Source organism: Podarcis melisellensis, assembly GCF_964234715.1.
Source record: "Podarcis melisellensis genome assembly, chromosome: 2".
Classification (NCBI taxonomy): Eukaryota; Metazoa; Chordata; class Lepidosauria; order Squamata; family Lacertidae; genus Podarcis; species Podarcis melisellensis.
The window spans coordinates 114,359,542-114,371,927 of record NC_138529.1 but is presented as its reverse complement, the minus strand read 5'-3'; the positions used below and the strand labels follow the sequence as shown (position 1 = coordinate 114,371,927).

At 45.6% G+C, this 12,386-nt stretch overlaps 1 protein-coding gene across 4 annotated transcripts in view; it reads right to left on the bottom strand.

The window, feature by feature from the left end:
- Window positions 1-12,386, bottom strand: part of LOC309364463 (uncharacterized protein) — a 31,526-nt gene that overhangs the window by 10,940 nt on the left and 8,200 nt on the right. Inside the window, exon 1 of one of the 4 annotated variants that reach the window (XM_081901792.1) lies at window positions 2,716-2,862. The exons of the other annotated variants lie outside the window; for them this stretch is intronic. The gene's annotated coding sequence lies outside the window, so the exon portion shown is untranslated. Of the gene's footprint in view, window positions 1-2,715; window positions 2,863-12,386 lie in introns of those variants that run through there. 4 annotated transcript variants of the gene reach the window in all.

Genomic DNA, 12,386 nt, shown 5'->3' with positions numbered 1-12,386 from the left:
CTTTCAGCAGTTCCCCCTACATTGCAGGGGGTGGGACTAGATGATCCTTGTGGTCTCTTCCAACTCTACAATTCTATGATTCTTCCCCCCACCCCAACCACTTGAAAACTGCTGAGAGTCTTAGCAGACCAGTTAATGGGTTTTTTCTGTCCATTGTAGCACTGTGCTAGATGCTGCAGGATTTTTAACTGTGTTTTTATTGCTTCTTTTATTATTTAAATTGTATTTTATTTTTTGACATAGACTACAATAGAAGGTACGATAATACATAAAAAATACAATGCAAAAGCAGCAATAAAAATACAATTAGAACTCAACATGAATATTTAACACACTGCACCCGCTGTTCACAGTTGCTGCACCCGCTGTTCTACACACACACCACAGACCTCCAGATTGAAGTCCACGGGCCACAGTCTGGTCTGGTCCTGGTCTATTCAGGGACACAGAACATAATGAATCAGATCACTGGTCCATTTAGCTCAGGGGTCAGCAAACCTTTTCAGCATGGGGCTGGTCCACTGTCCCTCAGACCTTGTGGGGGGCCGGACTATATTTTGGGGGGAGAAATGAACAAATTCCTATGCCCCACAAATAACCCAGAGATGCATTTTAAATAAAAGGACACATTATGCTCATGTAAAAACACGCCGATTCCTGGACCGTCCACGGGCCAGATTGAGAAGGCAATTGGGCCGGATCCAGCCCCGGGCCTTAGTTTGCCTACCCATGATTTAGCTCAATATTGTCTACACTGACTGGCAGCAGCTCTCCAGGGTTCCAGGCGGGAGAGTCTCTCCCAACCCTGCCTGGAGATGCTGGGAACTGAATCTGGGACTCATGGGCACACACCACAACCTCTTTTATTGGTTACAACAAAATGCATCTTCCAAGCCTAATTCAAGTAGGGGGAAGGGGATCTAGCAAGCACCGATTAAGGCCTCTGCAGAAACCTGTGCGCTCTTGGGTGCCACGTTGTCGATCCTTGAATAACAAAGCAACAATGTATAAGACTATTGGAGGGATTGCTAACAGAACTTCAGCAAAGATCTAAGAACAGCAAGTTGCTAATTTGTGTGTTTTTGTTTTAAAGCTGCACACACACAATACGTTTAAAGCACATCCATGACTCCCTCCCAAAGAATAATGGGAACTGTAATTTCTCTCTCATACAGCTGTGATTCCCAGCACCCTTACAGACTGTTCCCAGGGTTTTTGAGGGCATGTCATGTGCTTTAAACGTATGGAGTGTATACCAACAGAAAGGCAGAAAGAAAGGCCAGGTGAATTTGTCGTGGGAAGGGCATTCCACAATTGTGGGGCCACCACCAACAAAGGCCACTTTTATCATCATGGCCCATCTAATTTCACACATGGAAAAGGGCAGAGCACAGGACCTCCGAAGCTGATCCTCAGTGCCCACTGGTTCACATGGGTGCAAGAGATTACTGAGGTGGCCTGGCCCCAAAGCCATTCCAGGTCCTTAACAACTAATAGCAGCCACTCATGACACAAAGCTCCAAAACAAAAGCAGACAACCATTGCAGTTAGAGCCACAAAACTCCAAATTTTAGGTGCCAGATCTCAAGCCTGTCAGCAACATTTTGCATCAATTGGAAGTTTATGAGGCATTGGTTTTGTATGTTTTTTAAAGCAGCTTTGCATGAATAGCATTGCTGTCTTCCAGCCTGGAAGTAACCAAGACACTGATAACTGATGCCAAGGTCCATCTTAAAAGATGGAATAAATGTGTATTAAATAACTTGCTGGCTCACTTTGGCGTTGTGAGACTGAGCCCCTTCCCCCTATCCTCTCCCAGGCCCCATCTGCACTATGTATTTAAAGCAGTATTATATCACTTTAAACAGTCATGGCTTCCCCCACATAATCCTGGGAACTGTAGTTTGTTCAGGGTGCTGAGAATTGTTAGGAGACTCCTATTCAAGGCACAGAGCTATAATCCCCGGAGTGGTTTAACACTCAGTTCCCCTTCCCAGGGAACTCTGGGACTTGTAAGGGGAATATGCGTCCCCCGACAACTTCCAAAGGACCAGTGACCAACACAGACTAGCACTTTTCAAAGTCAATACCCTTCTCGCATTGTCTCATCTAGCTGGCTATGTTATCCATGGAACTCCCCGCAAGAGGATTCAAGGTGTGGGATGCTCTGTTCAGTTCATGCACTGTGCTGGCCAGGCGGGCTTGGGCCTCGCCATCCCATCCTCTTTGAGTGCACCTGAGACACACTGCCCCACCTGCCTGGAGGAAGATCAGTGGCAACAGGAAGCTGATCCCCCCCATCTCCCCCCAGCCTGCTGCCCCAGGAAGCTGGTCCGCCATTACTGATCCCCTCGCAGAGTTCCGCTTCAGAGGGACTCCCGGATTCCCCGGGGCACAGTTTGGAAAGCCTCCGATTTAGGGCCTGCCTCTCGGGGTGACAGCCTGCCGCTCTCTCAGTTCTTCTGCAATAACAGTTCCTGGCGACCGTGCGAATCCAGATCGCATTAAAGCACCCATGTCAAACCACATGACATCTGGGCACACAAGTGCTCCGAGTCGAATTTTGCACACTTTTAAGTTTCTCCGAGGACCCCCTGCTCCTTCCCTCTGGCATTAGTTCCCCATCTCTCTCGTCTCTCCCACTCAGCCCCCCTCCCGCTGCCACTACTTTGTAGCTTGCATCCGGGTGTCCCCCCCTTCCTTCCTTGAACTCACCCGCGCCTTGCAGCCTTTGTGTCTGCCGCAGCCCTTCGATTGCTCCCGGGTTGGGAAGCGAGATGCAAGAGGCCGTTTCTCATGTCAGACCGGAGGCGGGAGGCGGGACGAGAAGGGAAAGGGAGCCTTCCTTCCCCCCCCCCCTCTCTCTGCAGCTCTCATCTCAAATTTCCACAGGCCTTTCTAGGAACCAGAGCTTCATAGGTTTAACCCTCTGAACCACTCCAAGTAGGAAAAACAACATCATCAACAGAGGAGAACAATTGCAGAGGGATAGTGGCCATGTTAATCTGTTGCAGTCAAGAGGACTTGACTTGCAGTCTTTTAAAGGCCAGAAAGTGAACAGCGGCAGCAGTTTTTCTTGGACTACAAAATGCCACACACACACACACACACACACACACACACTGTGTGTGTGTGTGTATATATTGTTGCTTTTCTAGCCCTAGCGAAGCCCCTCTCAAATGGTTCCCCCCCCCCCATGTAAACATCAAGGAACGAAAATTAAAACTAAAGCCTTAAAAATAAGAAGGGAACAGAGTTCGCACTCCTCCAAAAGTCCTTTTTATTGTGCATGGCTAATGTTTCGTGCCCATGATGCTATTGGGGTGTCCACACACTATTCCACTTTCAATACTGTTTACATCTTCAAAGGTTTGGAGGCAGAAACACTGTTTTTTCTTTAGTCACTGCATGTCTTGTGGCTTACTGCTGAAATCCTTTAACTTTTCACACCACAAATGTTCTGGAGTATTATTATTATTTTTGTCCCACTTTGGATGCTCTATAGCCCCTTAGGACAGCAATAATGTGGTAGCGCTGGAGAAACATTATTTAACTAATGTTATATTTCAAACTGCTGTAACCTGCCCATGGGTCTTACAGTGAAATGTGCATAATGAATAACAACAACTAATAAAGTAGAATAAATCACCAGCAACAAATAAAGCAGAAAAAAATCTTAGCTGATACACCCTGATCAGTCACATCTGCACAATATATTTAACACACATTTACACCACTGAATCCTGGGACCTGTAGTTTACCCAAACACAGAGCTACAATTCCAAGCTCTTTAAAAACTACAGTTTTCAGGATTCTTTGATGGGAAGCCACGACTGTTTAAAGTGGTATAAGAATGCTTTAAATATATTATTATTTTATATCATTATTATTTATTAACTTTGAATACTGCCCTTCATCCGAAGATCTCAGGGCGGCTCACAGCATCAAAATAAAAGATCAAAACACAAAATACATAATAAAAACAGGAAGAAAAACAAAAAAAAACCCAATAAAACCCCCTTTCCCTCACCTCCAAATATATGGTGCAGAAGTGACTTTTGGGTCAAGAGCATGCTGCAGAATACACTCACAATAAAATACCAGTCAAGAGGGTCCTACATTAAAAGCCATGTGGAATGTCTTCATTGCCTGCCTGAACACCACCAGGGATATGGTGAGGACCAGGGTGTTACTGCAGAAATGTCCTTGCTCATGTTTTTTTTTTCCAAACTGGGACATACAAGAGGAACTTGGAAGATTATCATAATTTATAGGGAGGTTCATATAGGACAGGGAAGTGATACCCTCCAGATGTTCTATCATCCAATGGCCAGGGATTATGGGAGTTGAAGGGTCATAGCTTCCCAATTCCTGATATTGGAGAAAGCCACAAATCTATTATCAATCCATGAAGTGTTGTTTGGGGGGGGGGAGGTATTATATCTTAGGGATGGGAGATTCTGGCAAAATCAGCTTTTCTCATTTTCTAATTTCCCAGACATATATTCTGTTCTCCACATTTCCACATCTGTTTGTTATATGTGTGTGTGTAGTCCTCATGAATTTTCATCAGCATTTTTACTTCTCCTAATACATGTATCTTGGTATGGTGATTTTCCTAATATACGCATTTTTACATAGCAAACCCCCCCTGCAATATAATGCATTTTTTGTATACTATTTTAACTGATATATGCATTTTACTGCACACTTTAGTCCAGTAAGTATGAATTTTTGTAGAAGTCACTCAGCTAGAGAACTGTGCTTCAAAATTAAGAGAAGTACAAATTTCAAAGGACAGCTGTGTTTCCATTTCGTATTGTGTCAGTGTGAATTAGGTAGCTTAATATTTAAATGTGAACTGAATCAAAGACCTCCCCTTCCCTGATTACATACCCAGACTGGTACAAGGAGAAACACTGCAAACATATACTGCATAATTACATCTAAGCAGCAAATCTCAGAGAGGAAACTCTGGATTATTAGTCAGTTTCATGAAACAAAGAGTCTTGGTGCCCCGAGCAAACAGATTTTTGGAATACAGGAAATTGACATTATTACAGGGTGCACATACCAATGGTGGGCGGGGGCAGAGGCAAAAGTGGGAGGAGCAACAGATACTTATTTATTACTATTAAATTTCTATACCCCCTTCATTAAAAAACTCGGTGTAATTCACAAAATTAAAAATACAAGATGAAAGCAAAAATAAATAGTTAAAACTAAAACAACAAAACAATAACCGCTCCACCCACCCACCCACAAACACATTTAAGAGGCTGTGGAATATTAATCAGTCAAATGATTTTTTAAATCTTTCTACCGTAGGGTACATTCCAGCCATGTAAAGCAATGCACATTTTTCCATCTAGGGGCGTTCTCACACTTCAAGGAAGGCACCTTTCAGCTGCACAAAAACATTCAAGGAAGGCATGTATGTATGCTTTCTATACATAAAATTTAAGAGCCTAAGAAGTGTCCTGCTGCATCAGACCAATGGCCCAATCTAGTCCAGCATTCTGTTCTTACAATGGCTGACCTAAGGGGAGGAGCACTGCCTTCTCCACTTGTGAGTCCCAGCAATTGGCATGCAGAGGCGTAGATAGCCTCTGACAGTCGAGGATATAGCCATCGTGTCTAGTAGCTATTAAGAGCTTTCTCCTCTGCAATATTTGTCTTATCCTCTTTTAAAATGAATCCAAGCTGAGAGAGCAAGTTCCATAGTTTTAACAATGTACACATCAATCAGAAATTTGTATCATAGATTTACTAAAACGACATTAAAATAAAAAGAGGAGAGATGTGTCAAAATGCATGTATACCCTCATGCATGAGGTAAAAAAGTAAAAGGTAAAGGACTCCTGGACGGTTAAGTGACTAGTGTATTGCGGCGCTCATCTTGCTTTCAGGCTGAGGGAGCAGGCATTTGTCCACAGACAGCTTTCTGGGTCATGTGGCCAGCATGACTAAACTGCTTCTGGCACAATGGGACACCCTGACGGAAGCCAGAGCACGCGGAAATGCTGCTTACCTTCCGGCCGCAGTGGTACCTATTTATCTACTTGCACTGGTGTGCTTTCAAACTGATAGGTTGGCAGAAACTTGAACAGAACAACAGGAGCTCACCACGTCACAGGGATTTGAAGCGCTGACCTTCTGATCAGCAAGCCCATCGGACATGCGCCCTCATGCATATCCAGTGTTAGTCATGCCCAGAGCAGACACAACCTAATGAAGGTCCATTAATTTCAGTGGGTCTACTCAGTAAAACCCAGGATCTCCACCACAGTTGTTCTGAAATGGATTCCAAATAACTTTACTGCAAGAGAGGCTGCCTTCCTTGCAATAGAAAGCTTAATTTCCATTCATTTTCTGATTCTTCGTGTTATTTTAGTAAGGGCTTGAGATCTCTGATCCCTGTACTCTGCAGGAGAGGACCTTCTGTAGTTATTACCACATCATGATATAGGAATCGGGCCTTTAGCATGTTGGTACCTGCCCTCAGAAGCCCCTTCCCCATTACAGATCAGACAAGCAAAGTCTCCATTGCCTATCAAAGACCTTCCTTCTTCAAAGAGCCTTTTAAGTGGAGATATTTATCCCATTTTCTATCGGCGTCGGATTTGAAATTGATTTTACATACAAAAGTGGTTTTTAATTGCTTTTACATATGAAAGCGTTTCTTGTTGTTGTTCTCCCTTGCGTTGTTGTTTTTCATTTTAATATATAGGTCACTGTGCAATTGCTTTTATTGCTGCTGGTTTTCATTGTGAAATTGCTTCGAGGCATTTTCTGGGAAGCAATTATTAAATGGAATTTAAATAAATAATAGCAAGCGTTCTCCAACGCTACAAGCATAAAGCTGATGTTCATGAATATGGCGAGGCACAGCAAAATCGCCTCCATCACCTACAGGGCTGGCTTGAGGCCTTTCCCTGCCTGAGGCGGAAGGACAAGATGGCGCCTTTCCTCATTCCATGCAACTAAAGTGGATATGACTGGGGGGGTCACACCACATGTTTATAACACTCTTATACAAGTTTTAACACTCACTGTGTGTCCTCCCATCCACCTACCCCCGCCAAATGTGAAAACTGTAGTTTTTTAAAGCCTGTTATGGACTGTAGCTCTGTGAGGGGGTTCTCCTAACAACCGTCATCACCCTGAACATAGTTCCCAGGATTCTTTGGGGGAAGCCATGACTATTGAAAGTGGGCTCAAGAGTGCTCAAATTGTATGGTGTGGATGTGACCTGGCAGTGTCCTCCACTGCACTTGAGGGCCCAGCCGCACGTACCTCCCTAAGGCATGCACAAAAGGTCTCAGCAAATATCCTTCTGAGTCCACGATGCATGAGGGACTGTTTACTTTGGCTCAGCATCCCCTACACTGAACACACACATTCCCATGCCCAGATTTAACCGGATGCCAGAACTGAATCCCTTCTCTCCCTCCTATTCTGAACAGAAGAGAGATGCAAAGAGCTTTGCTCAGTGAGTGACCACAGCGGTGGCTGGTTTAGACCCATTTCCTCATTTGACGGGGTGCCAGATTTGAGGATGGGGCACATATCTGCTCCATTTTGTGTTCCTGTCTCTCCTCCTTCTCTTTCAGCTGTGGCAGCCATTTTGTCTCACGCCACGTTCCCATGGCAGCCATCTTGCATTATGTCATGCATCCACGACAGCCATTTTGTGACTGGTGCCCATGGTGATTTCTCAAAATTCCCAGTGTGCCCACCAGTCCCAAAAGGTTGGTGGCTCCAGATGGCACTGTGCACACCGCATACTCTCTTCTCAGCAGTGGAGGTCCTGCTCCATGATCACCTACTTTCTGAAGCCTCACACCAAGGAGAGTAGCCCTGGTTTATTATTCACCAATTAAAAGCTTTTGGCAGCAGCTCCGAGTAGCTTTGCAATGCTGCCACCCCCTAACCCCCCCCCCCCGCAATTTTGTTACCATTTTACAGACCGATTTTATTTTGCTGGCCTCTGTTACTTTTGCGATCTGCTTCAGTTCTGCTGCTTTTATTGTTTTTAATGATGGATGGCTTTAATCTGTTGATTCCCTGGTGCGGGCTGCTTTGGTTTTATTTTACAAGAAAAGCAGGGCGCCAAACCATTAAATGAGATAAATAAATAATAATCTTAAGAGTCCCTGCCAGTTATGCACACCTCTTAAAAAGTCAGACACAGAACCTCTGCCAGGAAGAAAAGAAGCAAACCTGATACAATTCTTTTAAGCTTTTTTTTTAAAAAAAAGAGTAGGGGAGGCTTGCTTAAGGCCTCCTAATAAGCTTGCATCTGACTAGGGCACATTCCCAATTCCTAGCTTAATTTTGTGGCTGCTGTGATACACACTTGTGTGGTTCTACACTGACATTTGCCACACTTTATTCTGCAAAAAGACCAAAGAGCCTTGTGGCACCTCGAAGACTTAATGCTTTTATTATGGCACAAGCGTTTGCGAACTACAGTATGCTTCATCGCTCTCCTGTGCTTTGGATGAAGAGTGAAATGCAGAGGGAAACATCCGCGACCCAGTGAAAAGGCTGTCTGTGCACACGTGTGATGACTATGATCAGGCTCTCTACCGAAACCAGATATATTACACAAACTTTAGCACAAGAATGGGGAATCTGTGGCCCTCCAGATGTTGCTGGATTGCAACTCCCATTGTTATTATCATTGGCCATGGTGGCTGGGGCTGCTGGGAGTGGGAGTCCTACATCTGGGGGGCCCCAGGCTCCCCACACTGCTTTAGCGATTGGAGGTGGTGGCCCAGGAAGAGCCCTGTGGAAGCACAAAGCTTGCTACCACAGCAATACAGTTGGGTCATGGAGGCCACATTCACTTCATATGTCTAATGCACTATAGGATACCACTTTAAACAGCCATGGCTTAAGAATTCTAGGCGCTTAGAGTTGTTAGGAAACTCCCTTTTCCCATCACAATGGTATAACCATCAGGGAACTCTGAGAAGTGTAACTCCCAGCACCCTTCACAAACCACAGCTCCCAGAATTATTTGGGAGAAGCCAGCACTGTTGACAGCAGTATCATAGTAATTTAAATGTATGGTTTGAACCTTTAGTAAAAGCATTAAAAACTTGAACCTGAAACCATAGAGATAGACAAGTCAGTTCATTTCAGTTCTATGCCTCTCATTTTTCTCACCTCCAGTTTTTCACATTTCCGGAGAAATCTGCCAAATTTTGTGGGGGGGTGGAAATCCTAATGAAAGAGCTCGTTTTCAATGCAATTTTTCACATACTCAAATATTCACAGAGCTACCATTCCCAGAGCGGTTTTGCAATCAATCCCTCTTCTCAGGGAACTCTGGGAATTGTAGCTCCGGGAGCGGAATATGGTATCTCCTAACAACTCCCAGCACCCTTAACAAATGACACCTCCCAGAATTCTTTGAGGGAAGCCATGACTGCTTACCCAAGTCATTTAACTGTATAGGGAGAATGTGAGCAGGGAGTCTTTCCCAGCCCTACCTGGAGCTGCCAGGGATTGAATTTGGGGACCTCCTGCACACCCAGCAGATACTCTGAGTTAATTACCCCTCCCTCCCTCTCTCTGCTTGTGTAATTATTTTGAGAGCTCTGCCTTGCCACATTGGCTGCTGCAGTGGTAAATCCAGCTTTCCTCCACCAGCACTTTACTGCTGTTATAATTTGTACCCTGCTATTCGGGTCATAAAATGCAGGCTGGATTTAAAAATAATAATAAAAAAAATAGGCATAGATCTTGCTGAAAGAGGCGTGTGTCTCAGGGTGTGGTGGGGAGTCTGGTCCGAGAAGAGGCCCTTCGCCATCCAGAATAGGGATGCAAAGGGAGGGAGCGTAGTGTATCCTATCCTGGTTTATTTGGGGGAGGGGGGTTAAGAGGGAGGCATGCGCTCTGATGCATCTGGGGCCTGCTGCTTCTTTATTGGTGCGCTTAGCCTAGAGCCAGAGACTGCCTTGCTTTTTATTAATCTAATAAAAGGATTTGACAGAGCACTTCTAATATGCAAAGTGGTCCCCCCCCCCCACAATTTCTCGTCATCCCAACAAACAGCAGCTTTTATGGGTCAAAAAGCAGCAACGGGGGGAAAGGCAGTCTCTCTTTCTCTCTGGCCACCCCACCTTCCCCCAGAACCACATCCAGCTTTGGCAGCCATTAGCCACAGCTGCAAGATGAAACCTGCGAAGTCAAAGGCAATGTACAGTGGTACCTCGGGTTAAGTACTTAATTTGTTCCGGAGGTCCTTTCTTAACCTGAAGCACCACTTTAGCTAATGGGGCCTCCCGCCGCTGCTGCCGCACCGCCGGAACACGATTTCTGTTCTCATCCTGAAGCAAAGTTCTTAACCTGAGGTAATATTTCTGGGTTAGCGGAGTCTGTAACCTGAAGCGTATGTAACCCGAGGTACCACTGTACTTTTGAATACCAGGCAACAAATGAAGGAGGGGGAAGTCGGAAGCTGCACTCTTCAGAGCTGGACCTCTGGTCCATGTGGTTCGTGAGGTCATAACAAGAGCCCTGTCCTCATGGTGGCCAAGCAGGTGCCTCAAAAGCAAAACCCCTATGCAACAGGGTTACCTGGGATACAGAGGCCTGGTGACCCTAGAGACAGAACACAGCCATCGTAGCAAGTACCTTCCATGAACTTGCCTAATCCTCTTTTGTAGCCACCATTGCACCTCGTGGGAACAAATTCCAGTTTTAACTGCGGGTTGTGTGAAGGAGGACTTTTGTCTGTCCTGAAATCTTCCAACATTCTGCTTTATGGAGTGTCCCTGAGTTCTAGCATTATGAGTGGCAGCAGTTCTCCAGGGTTCCTGGGGCTGGACTAGATGACCCTCAGGGTCCCTTCCAACTCTATAGTTTTATGATTCTATGACATTTCCAGCCCTGCTGCAACGTGTTATCTGTAAAGCTGCCTCTGAAGATGATTCAGAAGCCTCAGCTGGTGCAGAATTCGGTGGACAGGTTGCTCATTGGGACAACACAGTTTGAGCGTATCACACCAATCCTGGTCTGACTGCACCTGCTGCCAATTATCTTCTAGGCCCAATTGAAAGTGCTGGTTTTGACCTATAAAGCCTTAAACGGCTCAGTACTGCAATACCTCAAGGACCACCTCTCTCCACATAGAAGAAGAAGAAGAAGAGATTGGATTTGATGTCCTGCCTTTCACTCCCTTTTTTAAGGAGTCTCAAAGCGGCTCACATTCTCCTTTCCCTTCCTCCCCCACAACAAACACTCTGTGAGGTGAGTGGGGCTGAGAGACTTTAGAGAAGTGTGACTGGCCCAAGGTCACCCAGCAGCTGCATGTGGAGGAGCGGGGAAGCGAACCTGGTTCCCCAGATTACGAGTCTACCGCTCTTAACCACTACACCACACTGGCTCTAAAGCAACCCAGACTCTGCGATCATCATCTGAGACCCTTCTTCGTGTGCCTCTTTTGTGCAAGATCTGGAGGGTGGCAACACAAGAACGGGCCTTCTCTGTAGTGACTCCCCATTTGTGGAATGTTCTCCCTAGGAAGGTTCACCTGGTGCCTTCATTATATATTTTAAGGTGCCAGGCAAAAACATTCCTCTTCAACCAGGCCTTCGGCTGATTAATATTCTACAGCCTTTTAAATGTGTCTGCAGGAAGGGAAGGGGCTATTGTTTTGCTGGTAATTATTTACTTGTGTTTTTATCCTGTATTTTATTTTGTAAACCACCTTGAGATCTTATGATGAAAGGCGGTAAATCAATCAAAGAAACAACAATAAATACCTGGAGATGTGAGGGATCGAACCTGGGACCTTTTGCATGCGACGCATGTGCTCTACCACTGAGCTACCTACAGCCCTTCCCCAAATATCCTTGCATATAATTATTGGGGGCTGGCAGTCACTGATTCACAGACCCACCCTTATGATTGTGCTGAAACTCTGGCTTACTCCTGCCCCTCCTCAATTTCTCCACTGGCTACCTCTGAGGAAGAAAAGAGGCCACAGCAGGTTGCCAGCATGTAACACCTTCTTTGCAGTATTTGCAATGGCTGCCAATCTGATACCTGCTGAGTTCAAGGTGTTGGTAGTAACACATAACAGATAAGCTCAGGGATGAGGCTACCTGAGAGGCACCTGAGAGCTTCTCCTGCAAGCAGAGGCAGCCTGTCCTGTTTCGCCGCCTGAGGCAAAATGAGAAGGTGCCGCTTTGCATTCATGCCATGGACCCCGCTTGCTGCCCTCACCAAAGCCCCACTTACACGGCTGCAGCTTCTGCGTTCTGGCGAGATCATGAGAAAGCACTGTAGGTGCCTCCCTGTGTGATCTTGCAGGACTCTTGTGAGATCTCCCTAAAACCAGGAAGCCACTAGATCAGCTTCTCCTCACTTCT